Here is a 13,856-nt window from a genome sequence, read left to right as displayed (position 1 = left end):
TAACTAAGAAGAGTATATACGTTCGAGATTCCCCAAAGAAAAAATACTTCTTCTTCAATCTTTGACGTTATTTATATGCGAATTTTCTAATACGTTGCATCCTGAATCGCTTGTAATATCATACCTTTTATATTGCAAGTAAAACTAACAAAAATGTAATTCAAATCAGCTTGAGATTCAAATGAATTTATCTGGAAAAAGAACATTTTATTTCATTACTAATTAGAAAAAAGAAAAACTTATATTCGTATGAATAGAAATACATTCGTGTTCTTCATAAGATCAAAGAAGATATAAACATAAAAAAACAAATGAACATCTGAATTAGAAAACGTTAAGCTTTATGCATTCCTTCTTGTTTTCTTATGGAAAGAGCGATTTCTTAGGGAGGCACCTCGTGACCTCGTGGAGCTACATTACGGGGGAAAAACAGCACACTACTATCCACAGTGGTATCCACGCTGAAGTATACCAACGCCGGCGACGAGGGTGAATCTGAAAACGAGAAGATATAAATAAAAGAGTTGCTTGCCCTCATCTTGCTCTAACAAGACTTAAGACTCGAGGACGGGGGAGGGGGAGCTATTATCATAATTGTGGCCCGCCGGCAATATGGCTATGCCCACAAACCAGAATGCTCTCTCTCTTTCTCTTTCTTTCTCTTGTAGTCCCTCTCGTTTGCCCCCATCGCCTCATCTACCTTTTCTTTTCCTCTTTTCCTCTTTTTCCTTTCTTATCCATTTTATTTTGTAGTATTTCTTTCATTCGCCCATTTTGCACATATTTCCGATTTTTCTGCTTTTCCATCTCTCTCTCCGTCTATTTTCTTGGCCTGTATTTAACGTTAATCGAACAAAAAATTTTTTCAAAGCGTTCTTTCAACGATTTATCAACTCCACTGCTCACCCCAAACTACACGTTTATTTCCTTTCAGCTTAGCTACTTGCCTTCTCTTACAATTTATTCCTCGTCTATGCTTTATCAGCGATTTATTAACCGAGCTCGTGACCTCGATGCTCATCGATATTTATTCATTACACCGTAACTATCCTACCTGAGCTTCGTAAATTCAGTCCCATATCGAGTTTCGAAAGTTCTTACACTACTTTATCTATTAGTCCATAAATAATTTTAAATATCTAGGTATACTTAACTCGTGTAACATTTAGACTTGTAAATGTTTATACTGATGAACCGTGTCCAATAATATTTCCTTCGTTATGCCGCTTTCTTTTCCACGAATCTTAACAAGCGATTCGAGTGATGTGGCAGAAAATAATTTTTTTTTCATCCCATACATTCTTGTTTGTTCGGTCTTTTAGTCTTCTTTTTTATTTGTTCCCCTCTCCCTCTCCCTCTCCCCCTCCCACTCCCTCCCCCTCTCTCTCTCTCTATCTCTTTCTCTTTTCGTTCGTCAATCTCTTCCCTTAACGCTCTTTCGGTGCAAGATGCCAAGGGGCGTGTATGTTTGTTTAGTCTCGATGTACCCTGTTATTATGGGCCGACGCGGCGTTCATTCCTGGCCCTTCCAAATACGAAGAGCCCACGCGATATTCAGAGAGTTCATCCTCTCTGCCTTTTCTACCCATTTATACCCGGAATATAGAAGGTTCATCCTTCTGGCAAATCTCAAAACGATCAGCCAAGAAATCAGCACTGTAGACCCAACTACGTCTTCCCCTTCCTCTTTATAGTTCGTGATTTAGATTTAATCTTGCTTTAATTTATCGACGGCGATTGCGATGATTAGAGAAACAACTGTTACTCTATGACGATGTGAGAACGTGGATCGAATGTTTTTACCCCTGGTCAATTATAATTAATTAAGTTATAAAAACATTTACCAACAACGATAAACAAAGTCAAAATATTAAACGATTAATTACGTAACAGCAGTGTTTTTTTTTCTTTTTCTTATAATAAGTCTAAATATAATATTATTAATAACGACAAAAAACCTATTGGAGGAAAAAAATAATGACAGCCCATTTCTCTGGAGAGAAAAATTCTTGTCCGTTTTTCCCGTGGATGCTTTGTGGGACAAACCAGGTCTCTTCTTTACACGAACGAACGAACAATGCATCGTTGATGAAACGAACGAACGAACGAACGATGGTTCGAATGAGCTCGGTTGTTTGCACAAACGACACGCGACAATGATAAAAGTCAGCTTGCACGCGACCACACCCTCCGACCCTTACCTTTCCACCCCATCGTTTCTTTATTTATTTAATTTAACTGCTATTGTCGCGTTTTCGTTTCGTACAATTTATTTTCTCATCTGCCTTCTCATTTCCTGCATTTTTAACGTCAAACCCCCCAAAATGATTTGCGTTAACGTTGTCAAACTTTTCTTCCGATAATCCGGTCTTTCATCTTACTGTCAAAATATCATTATGTAAAGATACTGATCTTTTTTGCTTATTTCATTATTTTTTATTACTCGACGTTCATATTACTAGAAACAACTTTATGCTATAATTTATATTGAATGAATCATGAAAAATGTTATTAAAAAAAAAAAAAAAAAAAACAGGAATAATTTAATACATACAATTAATAAATAGAATTGAAGATTATAACGTTCTGATTTTAGCATTATTATTACTTTTATGTAATAATTTTATAATTCTTGCAGTAATGACTTCTACTTCTACAATGTTCTGTAATGTAAGTAAAGTGTATAATAAGTAAAGTAATAAAATAATTGTTAATTAATCAAAAGGAGTGTATACCATTGTCGAAAAGCTCGGAATTATTGATCTTTGTATTTTCCTCTTCGAGATTTACCTTCAGACTGGCACGTTGTCACCTGTCAAAATTCCTTTATTCAATGCAGTTTATATGACTTTCCGAACATTGCGCATGTGTGCAACTGTAATACACACATCAAAAAGAGTCTTGCATTACCTCGGTTCCAAGATCTCTCCTGAACATTGACGTAGACTGTTAATAGATGTAACAAAACCCGCAAAAAGGTTCCAAGATATCCTGCTGAACATAGACATTGTCTGTTCATGGATGTCACTATGAACATACAACAATATAACATACCTATTCGTAGGATAAGGTATTTCTGAAAAGTTCGTAGGGTAGGAGTTGATAACTGATTCATACAATAGGGGAGGTAAACTGGAAGTGTCTACTCCTTACTATAAAGAACGATAAAAAGAATCCAACAATACTGCAACAATGAAAGCTTTTTTAATGCACTGTTTTTATAATACTTACATTTGGAAGAAACCATATAGCATAATATTCTAACAGAAGATAAGCAGAAGAAATGCATCCTAGTTATCACAAATTAAGAAAACAAAAGGAAAATACATCCTATTAGGAAACACTATTCTTGTACAAAATCTTTTACCAGGTTTTCTAAACGATGATGGAAGATATTATTGTTCATCGACTGCCAAGAAAAATTTATGTATTTATATAAATTAATATCTTCCTTGCAAAGAATTCCATGTGAATTATTATGTGAATAGAATGCAGCTGTTCTGACTAAAAATAATCTAGACAATAATATGTTAGAGGCAAATATAATAGATTTGTTAGAAGAAGAGGTAAATATTATAATACTATTAAAATACACTTACATTTAACATATAAAAATTGATTTAGGTTGCATTTATTTTTAATCAATTAATAAAAACATATAGTGTGTAAGTTATCTATATTTTATTACCGACTGGTAAAATGTGTATCGCCACCTATCGGTACTAGATATTACTTCACTGTACCGACTAGTAAATTTAGGCTGCCATCTAGTGGAAGTAAATGTTATTATGTCTTACCGATTACTAGAATATGTTTCGCCATCTAGACAAAAGATAAAACATCACTAGGATAAAATCAAGATGGCTACCTGTCAATGTACTTGGAATACCATAAATACAGGCTATGTGCAGTGTAAAGTATTTAATTAAAAAAATCCTTTTAGTGATGCAATAATCAAGTGAATAATATTTTTTATTTACAATAATTCGTTTCATATTCTTTATTTAGTGATCGCCAATTCTGGATGAAAATAATTAAACTGGATAAAGTGCTGTGGGACAGTGTTATGTCATAACCTTAGAAAAATAATTTTCTTAATTAAATCCGAGAATGCAGATGAATTCCAGACGTTCTTTTTATCAAATTATTATAACAAATACTAGTAAGTAAAGTATATATTTTGTTATACAAAATTCTACTAATTATTAAAATATATGGATTATTTTGTCTTTTAACTTTATGCATTATCTAAACATTTTCTCTCTTCAAACTTATTTTGGTATATATATATATATATATATATATATATATATATATATATATATATATATAAACTACTTTTAAAAATATTTTTAGATGAATTCAGCATGCAGATCTATATTTTAAATTCCAATCCAAGAACGTTATACCCAAAAGAAGAGGAGTCCGTTACACCATTGGATCAATGGATATATATTTCATTTTCTTACGGCTAACGATTAGAAGATTTGTATTGATTATGTCATCCGAACAAGAGTTTTATTCTATAATATATGGTAAATAGAATGTAGGTGCACTAACAAAGAATAATCAAGAGAAGAATTTGTGAAAAGGTAAGCATTGCAATCTTGCATTTGTAAAAAACAAACCTATATCAAACTGATTGATAAACTGATTCATTTAACAGGATAGGTAAATAATTTGACTAGAAATGCCTAATCATTATTATCAAGATTGATAAGAAGAATTCAACAATAGTGCAACTAACATTATTATATTAAACACTTATATGTCTATTTTGCACCCCACAATAATACCATTGCACATACACAAAAAAGGATTTCTTGTATAAACTGTTGTGCTGCGACTTATCATCGTCGACTGTATCGACATATAATTTTATATAAATGAACGGGGTGATTAATTGGATCAAAGAAAATGTAAAATCAGAAAGGAATTTGCCTCGACTGTGTCTTTTATGTTAGATCATCATCATCATCAGCAGCATCATCATTAATATATACTCTATATATACACATACATATTTCAATTCTCTTGCGTGACCATAAGAGTATAATTTCATGGAAAATTAATTATTATATAACAAAATATTTCGATGCATGTACAATTATATGTAGTAGTAGTAATTCATGTTACAGTAATCGACTTTTATTAACTGGACAACAAAAAAAGTGACATATTTATGAATTATTTTTAAAAGATTACATAAACACACTTGCAAAATAAATATTGTTTCAGATAATAAAAGTATTATTATTATTATTATAATTAATTTTGTGGTTACGGATTAATGATAAAAAAACATTTCTTATTATTTGAATTTTCGCGGGCAACACATTGCTGTGGAAAAAATCAAGATGGCTGCCGTGTCGTGTACTACCACGTGCAGTATTAAATATTTAATTAAAGAAATGCAATAGTGATGCAATCATAATCAAAATAATAATATTTTGTATTTAGAATAATTCTTTTCATATTCTCTTCTCTTTTTAGTGATTAGTGATTGCCAATTCTGGATGAAAATAGTTACAAATTGGATGTATTGGTGTGTGGTACAATAGTATTACGTCATAACCAAAGGAAAATAATTTTCTTTATTAAATCCTAAAATATAGATGAATTCAGGATGTTCTCATTATCAAATTATTTTAACAAATACTAGTTCCTACTAAGGTACATCTATATTATTTTGTTATACGAAATTTTACTAATTATTAAAATATATGTGTGGATTAGTTTGTCCCTTAACTTTATGCATTATCTAAACATTTCTGTCCCTTTTCTTAGCAAAACAACTTTACATGCAATTCCATCACACCAACTTTCCACGCATACCAATGACACCATTCAAAAGGAAAGACTCCACACGATCATGAGGGTTTTTTAAACCATCACTTCAACTTTCCACGCAATCCTATGACTCCATCCATAACCAAATATCCCATACAGTCATGAGGGATTTTTTAACCATCACTTCAATTCTGCACGCAATTCCAGTTTAATGCACTCTGTGTTCTTATCATACTTGCACTGCGAGAAAATAATATATGTATATAGTGTAATATTTTATCAAAAGAATACGAGAAGAAATGTATATCTTAGCTATCATCACAAGATATATGGATAACCCACGTGGCAAATACTTTATATTACCGACATTCAATTCATGTCAAAATTTTTTATCAAGTTTTACGTACACACGGTAATAGAAGATATTAATTTTTTTTCCATTGGCTGACAAGAAAAATTGATGTATTTGTTATTAAATATCTTGTTTTGCAAGGAATTTCATTTCATTACTATTATTATGGAAAAAGAATATGCAGCTGCTACTATTACAAACTAATCTAGACAAAAATATGTAAAGAGGTAAATATTATAATAAGTTATTTTAAAGAGGAAGTAAATATTATAATACTATTAAAATACATTTATTTTGTTATCATATAGTATAAATGATTGGAATTTTATTAACTTTTTAATCAATTAATAAAAATGTATATTAGGAAATTAGTCTTTTATCACCGACTGGTAAAGAGAATATGTATCGCCATCTAGCAGCGGTACAAGCTATTACTTCATTGTACCGACTGGTAGGATTATGCTGTTATCATCAAATGATGGAAATATTAAATTAACTTACCGACAAGTACAATATGTTTCTTCATCTAGACGAAAGAAAATACATCGCGCTTGGACACAATCAAGATGGCCACCTGCCATTGTATACTGCCACGTGCAGTAAAGTAAAGTATTTAATTAACAAAAATTCAATAGTGATGCTTTAAATAAGTGAATAATATTGTTTTTATTTACAATAATAATTCAGTGTTCATATTCTATTCTTTTTTTTTAGTGATTAGTGCTCGGCAATTCAGCTTAAGAAGAAAACCATTGGACTTGATGTGTGATATCTTGTGAAGAAAAAAAACCATTGGACTTAATGTGTGATATCTTGTGAAGAAAAAAAAACCATTGGACTTGATGTGTGATATCTTGTGAAGAAAAAAAAACCATTGGACTTGATGTTAGATATCAATGTTTAAGAAGAAAACCATTGGATTTGTGTTTGTAATCTAAAATAGAAAACCATTGTACTTATTATTATTATTATTATGTTAAGTTAAAAGGAATATCATTGTACTTACTATTATTATGTAAATGTAAAAAGAATATTATTGCACTGTACAGGTGGACAGGTCGACAGGAAAAGTATACCATTGCACTTTAAAGGTTACTTGTCGACTTACAAAGTATACCATTGCACACTTTAGGTTACTTTGGATTACCACGTTTTGTGTCAAATTTTATTTCTTTTTTATCACCTATCCTATCATCCAAGCCATTTAATTTTCCTTTAATAAAATCAACCATTACATGTAAGTATTAATTATTGTAACTGTTACAAGTTAAGAAACATATATGTTTTTTTTTGGTCGTATAAGGTATTTTTTTTTTATTTATAATGCATGAACATTTTAATAGAAATATTTTAGTAGACAATTGAATTTATTATTAACATATATACATTTTAGCATATTAATGAAATATTTTTGAAATAGAAAGTTTAGAATAGCATTGAATTTGAAGTTATGTTAACTGAAATAGAAAATCATTGCAGTTGTGGTTATGTCACTGTTTATACTTTCACTAGAAGCAAACCATATATAGAGTAGTAATATTTTATGAAAAGAATATTAGATAGAAAAAATGTTTCTTAGTTATCACAAATTAAGAAAAGAAATGGATAATTACATTCTAATGTTTGCAGTTCTTACTATATGTACTAAATTTATTAATGTACACTTATTTTATTGGGAATAGACTAAGAGCATAAAAATGTATATATTTGTATGAATTCATTTGTGTTTTTTTTTGTAGAAATACCATCATGTATTTTATAATGGAAATAGGATGTTGTTTAAAGAAGTAAGTATTATAATATTGTTTAAAATACATTTATTTTTGTCATATAAAACGTGAATTAATATAATATAATTAATTTTTGTATAAGTTAACATAAATTTTTACTTTAGTTACCGACTGGTAGAGAGAATATGTATCGCCATCTAGACGACGAAAGAAAACACATGTCTAGGACAAATTCAAGATGGCTACCTGCTGTCACATTGTACTTTTGTGTAAAGTATTGTGTAGTAAAGTGTAAAGTATTTAATTAACAAAATTTCTTACAGTGATGCAATCATAATTAAGTGAATAATATTGTTTTTATTTATAATAATTCTTTTCTTATTCTCTTCTCTTTTTTTGCAGTGATCACCAAATCACCTTAAGAAGAAACCCATTGGACTTGATGTTTGATATCTTGTGAAGAAAAAAAACCATTGGACTTGACGTTTGATATTTCCTTAATAAGAAATCCATTTAACTTGATGTTAGATATCTGCTTAAGAAGAAAACCATTGGATTTGTGTTTGTGATCTACAAAAGAAAACCATTGTACTTACTATTATTATTAGTATTATTATGTTAACTTAAGAAGAATATCATTGTACTTACTATTATTATGTAAATGTAAAAAGAATATTATTGCACTGTACAGGTGGACAGGTCGACAGGAAAAGTATACCATTGCACTTTAAAGAAGGTTACTTGTCGACTTACAAAGTATACCATTGCACACTTTAGGTTACTTTGGATTACCACGTTTCGTGTCAAATTTTATTTCTTTTTTGTCACCTATCCTATCATCCAAGCCATTGAAATTTTCCTTTAATGAAATCAACCATTATTTGTCATTATTAATATTTGTAAAATTTAATTATGAAACAAATTTATGTGTTTTTTGTCGTATAAGGAATTTTTTTTTTAATGCATGAACATTTTAATAGAGAATTGAATTTATTATAAACACAAACCTTTTAGAATATTAAATAATTATGTAATAACCACGTGAGTTGTACATATAATGAACGGAACGTGTTAATTTAATAACCATTGCACTAAAGGTTATGTAAAAAGTTAAATAGAAAACCATTGCACTTGAGAGAGAGGTTATATGTAATTAAAATAGCAAATCATTTCACTAAGTATGGATATGTTAGCATAAGAAAAATACCACTTTACTTGTAGACATATATGTGTAATAACGTATATTGAAAATTATTAATTTTTTTAAGAGGCTATATCACGTTAGAAAGATAAAATTGGCACATGTGGTGGTTATGTTACTTTAAGAAGAAATAAATCATTGCACATAATAGATTTTACTATATTACAATAAATAGACGAGCACTGCACATTAGTTTATAAAAGATTTTAAACAACAACAACAAGAATATTTGCACTTGTGTATATAATAACATAGAATAAAAAAAAATAAAAGGCAATGTTATTTTAAAGTAAAGTAATGGATGTCATGCGAGATTGACAAGAGGGAGAAGCCATTACAACTTGATGTATGTCAGCTGTACAGTTCATTTGCATATATAATTACGAGATGGCGTCTTGAACTCGGTAGCGTTGGGCTTGCCGATTTAGTATAAAGGGAGGTGCAAAGCGCGTGGATTTCAACGCATCGGGGTGCGACCCCGACTCTGCAGAAGCAGAGTACTCCTGTGGCTGCGCTCAGGAGCAGGTTGCAATACACGCTTAGGCCTGAGCGTTGTATTCAGCTTGCTCCTGAGAATGACAGCCTTTGGAAAATGGGATGATGAGGAGTAGTAGTAGTAGTTGCATGTAGTAGTAGCTTGAAATAGTAGTAGTAGTAGTAGAAGCATGAAATAGTAGTAGTAGTAGAAGTATGAAATAGTAGAAGCATGAAATAATAGTAGTAGTAGTAGTAAAGAATTAGAATAAGAAAATTGGGGGTCTTCTAGTATTAGAGGGGGCCTGGTCTCTAGTTAATGGGGTGGCAATCAATCGTGAGGCCGTGCCTGTAGCCGATTTTACAGGTCAAGGTCATCGAAGGTCAAGGACATCCAAGGCAAGGTCGCGCGCGAGTTTCATTCATTATGTGGGTCAAGGTCACGCGCAAAGGTTCACTCATTATGTGTGTGTGCGTGTCAATATTCACGCGCGCGAGGGTTAAGTCAGTATGTGTGTATCAATTTATTTATTTATTTTTTTTTTTTATTAGGTTTATTACGAGTTTGTGTGTTTATGTTTTTTTTTGGGTGTAGTTAGAATTTGTGTATATGTTTTTTTGTGGGTTTTTAAGAGTTTGTGTATATGTTTTTTTTGGTATTTTAAAAGTTTGTGTATATGTTTTTTTGGGTTTTTTCAGAGTTTGTGTATATGTTTTTTTGGGTATTTTAAGAGTTTGTGTATATGTTTTTTTGAGTTTTTTAAGAGTTTGTGTATATGTTTTTTTGGGTTTTTTCAGAGTTTGTGTATATGTTTTTTTGGGTATTTTAAAAGTTTGTGTATATGTTTTTTTGGGTATTTTAAGAGTTTGTGTATATGTCTTTTTGTTGTTTTTTCAGAGTTTGTGTATATGTTTTTTTGGGTATTTTAAAAGTTTGTGTATATGTTTTTTTGGGTATTTTAAAAGTTTGTGTATATGTTTTTTTGGGTATTTTAAGAGTTTGTGTATATGTTTTTTTGGGTATTTTAAGAGTTTGTGTATATGTTTTTTAGGGTATTTTAAAAGTTTGTGTATATGTTTTTTTGGGTATTTTAAGAGTTTGTGTATATGTTTTTTTGGGTATTTTAGGAGTTTGTGTATATGTTTTTTTGTTGTTTTTTAAGAGTTTGTGTATATGTTTTTTTGAGTTTTTTAAGAGTTTGTGTATATGTTTTTATGGGTTTTTTCAAAGTTTGTGTATGTTTTTTTTGGTTTTTTCAGAGTTTGTGTATATGTTTTTTTGGGTATTTTAAGAGTTTGTGTATATGTTTTTTTTGGTTTTTTCAGAGTTTGTGTATATGTTTTTTTGGGTATTTTAAGAGTTTGTGTATATGTTTTTTTGTTGTTTTTTAAGAGTTTATGTATATGTTTTTTTGAGTTTTTTAAGAGTTTGTGTATATGTTTTTATGGGTTTTTTCAAAGTTTGTGTATGTTTTTTTGGGTATTTTAAGAGTTTGTGTATATGTTTTTTTGGGTTTTTTCAGAGTTTGTGTATGTTTTTTTAGGTATTTTAAAAGTTTGTGTATATGTTTTTTTGGGTTTTTTCAGAGTTTGTGTATATGTTTTTTTGGGTATTTTAAAAGTTTGTGTATATGTTTTTTTGGGTATTTTAAGAGTTTGTGTATATGTTTTTTTGGGTTTTTTCAGAGTTTGTGTATATGTTTTTTGGGTATTTTAAGAGTTTGTGTATATGTTTTTTTGGGTATTTTAAAAGTTTGTGTATATGTTTTTTTGGGTTTTTTCAGAGTTTGTGTATATGTTTTTTTGGGTATTTTAAGAGTTTGTGTATATGTTTTTTTGTTGTTTTTTAAGAGTTTGTGTATATGTTTTTTTGGGTATTTTAAGAGTTTGTGTATATGTTTTTTTGGGTTTTTTCAGAGTTTGTGTATATGTTTTTTTGGGTATTTTAAAAGTTTGTGTATATGTTTTTTTGGGTTTTTTCAGAGTTTGTGTATATGTTTTTTTGGGTATTTTAAAAGTTTGTGTATATGTTTTTTTGGGTTTTTTAAAAGTTTGTGTATATGTTTTTTTGGGTATTTTAAAAGTTTGTGTATATGTTTTTTTGGGTTTTTTAGAGTTTGTGTATATGTTTTTTTGGGTAATTTAAAAGTTTGTGTATATGTTTTTTTGGGTATTTTAAGAGTTTGTGTATATGTTTTTTTGGGTTTTTTCAGAGTTTGTGTATATGTTTTTTTGGGTTTTTTCAGAGTTTGTGTATATGTTTTTTTGGGTATTTTAAAAGTTTGTGTATATGTTTTTTTTGGTATTTTAAGAATTTGTGTATATGTTTTTTTTGGTATTTTAAAAGTTTGTGTATATGTTTTTTTTGGTATTTTAAAAGTTTGTGTATATGTTTTTTTGGGTATTTTAAAAGCTTGTGTATATGTTTTTTGGGTTTTTTCAGAGTTTGTGTATATGTTTTTTTGAGTTTTTTCAAAGTTTGTGTATATGTTTTTTTGGGTATTTTAAAAGTTTGTGTATATGTTTTTTTGGGTTTTTTCAGAGTTTGTGTATATGTTTTTTTGGGTTTTTTCAGAGTTTGTGTATATGTTTTTTTGAGTTTTTTCAAAGTTTGTGTATATGTTTTTTTTTTTTTTTTTTTAAGAGTTTGTGTATATGTTTTTTTGGGTTTTTTCAGAGTTTGTGTATATGTTTTTTTGGGTATTTTAAGAGTTTGTGTATATGTTTTTTTGTGGTTTTTTAAGAGTTTGTGTATATGTTTTTTTGAGTTTTTTAAAAGTTTGTGTATATGTTTTTTTGTTGTTTTTTAAGAGTTTGTGTATATGTTTTTTTGGGTATTTTAAAAGTTTGTGTATATGTTTTTTTGGGTATTTTAAAAGCTTGTGTATATGTTTTTTGGGTTTTTTCAGAGTTTGTGTATATGTTTTTTGGGTATTTTAAGAGTTTGTGTATATGTTTTTTTGGGTTTTTTCAGAGTTTGTGTATATGTTTTTTGGGTATTTTAAGAGTTTGTGTATATGTTTTTTTGGGTTTTTTCAGAGTTTGTGTATATGTTTTTTTTGGGATTTTAAAAGTTTGTGTATATGTTTTTTTGGGTATTTTAAGAGTTTGTGTATATGTTTTTTTGGGTTTTTTCAGAGTTTGTGTATATGTTTTTTTTGGGATTTTAAAAGTTTGTGTATATGTTTTTTTGGGTATTTTAAGAGTTTGTGTCAGGGTTGCGTCAGGGTTGCGTCAGGGTTGCGTCAGGGTTGCGTCAGGGTTGCGTCAGGGTTGCGTCAGGGTTGCGTCAGGGTTGCGTCAGGGTTGCGTCAGGGTTGCGTCAGGGTTGCGTCAGGGTTGCGTCAGGGTTGCGTCAGGGTTGCGTCAGGGTTGCGTCAGGGTTGCGTCAGGGTTGCGTCAGGGTTGCGTCAGGGTTGCGTCAGGGTTGCGTCAGGGTTGCGTCAGGGTTGCGTCAGGGTTGCGTCAGGGTTGCGTCAGGGTTGCGTCAGGGTTGCGTCAGGGTTGCGTCAGGGTTGCGTCAGGGTTGCGTCAGGGTTGCGTCAGGGTTGCGTCAGGGTTGCGTCAGGGTTGCGTCAGGGTTGCGTCAGGGTTGCGTCAGGGTTGCGTCAGGGTTGCGTCAGGGTTGCGTCAGGGTTGCGTCAGGGTTGCGTCAGGGTTGCGTCAGGGTTGCGTCAGGGTTGCGTCAGGGTTGCGTCAGGGTTGCGTCAGGGTTGCGTCAGGGTTGCGTCAGGGTTGCGTCAGGGTTGCGTCAGGGTTGCGTCAGGGTTGCGTCAGGGTTGCGTCAGGGTTGCGTCAGGGTTGCGTCAGGGTTGCGTCAGGGTTGCGTCAGGGTTGCGTCAGGGTTGCGTCAGGGTTGCGTCAGGGTTGCGTCAGGGTTGCGTCAGGGTTGCGTCAGGGTTGCGTCAGGGTTGCGTCAGGGTTGCGTCAGGGTTGCGTCAGGGTTGCGTCAGGGTTGCGTCAGGGTTGCGTCAGGGTTGCGTCAGGGTTGCGTCAGGGTTGCGTCAGGGTTGCGTCAGGGTTGCGTCAGGGTTGCGTCAGGGTTGCGTCAGGGTTGCGTCAGGGTTGCGTCAGGGTTGCGTCAGGGTTGCGTCAGGGTTGCGTCAGGGTTGCGTCAGGGTTGCGTCAGGGTTGCGTCAGGGTTGCGTCAGGGTTGCGTCAGGGTTGCGTCAGGGTTGCGTCAGGGTTGCGTCAGGGTTGCGTCAGGGTTGCGTCAGGGTTGCGTCAGGGTTGCGTCAGGGTTGCGTCAGGGTTGCGTCAGGGTTGCGTCAGGGTTGCGTCAGGGTTGCGTCAGGGTTGCGTCAGGGTT

The 13,856-nt window shown here is 32.0% G+C and overlaps 3 long non-coding RNA genes across 13 annotated transcripts; 1 reads left to right on the top strand and 2 right to left on the bottom strand.

Annotated features, from left to right (window-relative positions):
- Positions 1-222: 222 nt before the first annotated feature.
- LOC149031166 (uncharacterized) lies at positions 223-3,504 on the bottom strand. 2 transcript variants are annotated; one of them, XR_016177880.1, is made up of 5 exons: positions 3,368-3,504; positions 3,055-3,184; positions 2,911-2,994; positions 2,736-2,812; positions 223-2,663 (listed from the first exon to the last, which is right to left on the bottom strand). It is a non-coding gene; the product is annotated as an uncharacterized LOC149031166 (long non-coding RNA). The 2 variants fall into 2 exon arrangements; XR_016177881.1 differs by lacking the exons at positions 3,055-3,184; positions 3,368-3,504 and adding an exon at positions 3,232-3,365 and having other exon boundaries at positions 2,911-3,027.
- Positions 3,505-3,759: 255 nt separating this feature from the next.
- Positions 3,760-8,560, top strand: LOC149031165 (uncharacterized). 10 transcript variants are annotated; one of them, XR_016177887.1, is made up of 9 exons: positions 3,760-3,912; positions 4,009-4,162; positions 4,357-4,592; positions 4,667-6,369; positions 6,507-6,593; positions 6,673-6,746; positions 6,857-7,379; positions 7,882-7,929; positions 8,037-8,560. It is a non-coding gene; the product is annotated as an uncharacterized LOC149031165 (long non-coding RNA). The 10 variants fall into 10 exon arrangements; XR_016177890.1 differs by having other exon boundaries at positions 3,814-3,917; XR_016177885.1 differs by lacking the exon at positions 3,760-3,912 and having other exon boundaries at positions 4,022-4,162; positions 4,667-5,673; positions 6,103-6,369.
- On the bottom strand, positions 8,158-10,159 carry LOC149031164 (uncharacterized). The gene is made up of 2 exons (XR_016177892.1): positions 8,880-10,159; positions 8,158-8,731 (listed from the first exon to the last, which is right to left on the bottom strand). It is a non-coding gene; the product is annotated as an uncharacterized LOC149031164 (long non-coding RNA).
- Positions 10,160-13,856: the final 3,697 nt, after the last annotated feature.

The sequence above is a fragment of the Polistes dominula genome, unplaced genomic scaffold, assembly GCF_049000335.1.
Source record: "Polistes dominula isolate Pdom_NZ unplaced genomic scaffold, Pdom_raw_medaka contig_25, whole genome shotgun sequence".
Taxonomy (NCBI): domain Eukaryota; kingdom Metazoa; phylum Arthropoda; class Insecta; order Hymenoptera; family Vespidae; genus Polistes; species Polistes dominula.
Note: the sequence above shows the minus strand (reverse complement) of the source record. Positions and strands in the feature narration are given on the sequence as shown.